The following is a 2045-nucleotide window of genomic DNA, read 5'->3' as shown; positions in this document are numbered from 1 at the left end:
TTCTTCATTCATGTCAATATGTAAAATTCCATTGTCTAGATATACCTTAGGGTATTTATCTCTAATAGAGCAATGGTGTCTCTATGGAGACTAAGGTGTGTCTAATACAGGCCATGGTCTTTGCAATCACTTGCTTTGCATGAGAGAGTTGGACAATGACTGGGGAGGGTAGAAGAAGAATTGATGCCTTTGAGCTGTGGTGCTGGAGAAGAGTATTGAGGGTACCATGGACTCCTAGGAAAACAAACAGATTCATCCTAGAGAGGGTTAAACTGGATGGCTCCTTGGAGGCAAGGATTCTGAGACTTCATCTGACTTACTTTGGCCATGTTGTAAGGAGGGACCGGTCCTTGGAGAGGGACATCGTGCTTGGGAGGGTGGAGGGACATCACAGGAGGGGAAGACCCTCTATGAGGTGGATTGATTCAGTGACTGGGGTAATCGGAATGGGAATGTCAGAGACAGTGCAATTGGCACAGGACAGAGCAGAGTTTAGGGCTGTTGTACATAGGGTAGCTATGAGTTGCAAGTGACTTGACAACACATAACAACAACAATAGTGTTTTTAAAAAATTGTAATGAAAAATTACAACTCATATTAATTTTCATTCAATAGTTCATACACATTTTGTTTTATAACATGTTATTGTTGTTGATTGTCATTGAGTCAAGCACAACTCATAGTGACCCTGTGGACCAAAGCCCTGAAGCTATTCTATAACTATCGTCATTTATCAAAGTTCATAGAGTTTCCAGAGGTATGTTGTTCAGAAAGTGGATGCCACTCCTGCTCTGATCCTAGTGGTAAGAATCTGTGCTGAAATCCTGAAGTCACACAGTTTGGATCCACTGGATGTTCTGCAGGAGAAGGATGGGCAGTCTCCTCCCATGTGATTAACTGTCTTTGTAAACCCGCCATAGGGTCAGCTATGGGTCAGTTCTGACTTGATGGCACACAACAACAACAAGTGCCAAGATTGTTGATTGTGAAACCAAGCCAGCTGATCTCAGTCTCTTCTCTATCCATGATGGTTTTATAACATAGTCATTTTAATTGTTGCTAGCTTTAGGTTTTGACAAACAGATTATTGGAATGACTCTTGTCCATTTATCTTGAAAAATGTGCAGGAATTTCTCCTGAATAAATATCTAGGAGTGAAATTTCTGGATCATACACATCTTTGACTTTCTTCAATAAGTATATTTACTAGATTCATACTCATACCACCCATGTTTAAGTTTTCCCATCTTTGAATAGCCTTTTCAGCATTTGATCTTGTCAGATTTATAATTTTTTTGCCCAACAGGTAGGTGTGAAATGGTATCACTGTGGTTTTAATTATAATTAATGAGACTTTAATGATAATATTATGGAAATAATAATGAGCTCTAAATTCTTAGGGGAGACCATTTTTGTCAGACTGTAATATGAGAAACTATTCTTTGTGGTCATCAGACACAACAGAATGGATTTGTTTCTAGGCCATAGAAAGTATAGAGTTTTAAATAGTAACTTTATGTAGCAGGTGACAAAAGGTGGGAGATGTTCTTTGAAACTGCTTATTTTGGGTTGACCATGGAGTTTGTTTTCTCTTCCTTGGCTTTACCACTGCATGGATATCAAAGCTTCATTCTGGCAGTTTTCCTCAGAATGAAAGGTAGGCCTCAGAAGACAGATCTTGGGGTCTGCTTCTCAAAAGTCAGAAAATTCATGGAGCACAATTCTACTTTCCCAAAGGTTAAAAATCCTGTGGGGTCACCATGAGGCAGATTAGACTTGACAACTAACACTACACAGTTAGGAGAAAAAACTCAAATAAACCACATTCGAAGAATGATATCATCAAAACAATTACTGCCAACTTTTGGGTTGTTGTTGTTGTTGTTTAAAGCCGTCGAGTTGTAGACGACTCATGGTGACCCTATGAATGAATAGCCTGAGCACTGTTCGTACATAGAGTTTCCGGAGGCAAGCCATTTTGGAAGTGGATGCCGCTCCTGCTTCCAGGCTTGATTTAGTCGGGAAGCTCCAGCCAACACTGTCC

The sequence above is a fragment of the Elephantulus edwardii genome, unplaced genomic scaffold (assembly GCF_000299155.1).
Source record: "Elephantulus edwardii isolate Elephantulus edwardi_28Jun2011 unplaced genomic scaffold, EleEdw1.0 scaffold00210, whole genome shotgun sequence".
Taxonomy (NCBI): Eukaryota; Metazoa; Chordata; class Mammalia; order Macroscelidea; family Macroscelididae; genus Elephantulus; species Elephantulus edwardii.
This window is presented reverse-complemented; position numbering follows the sequence as displayed.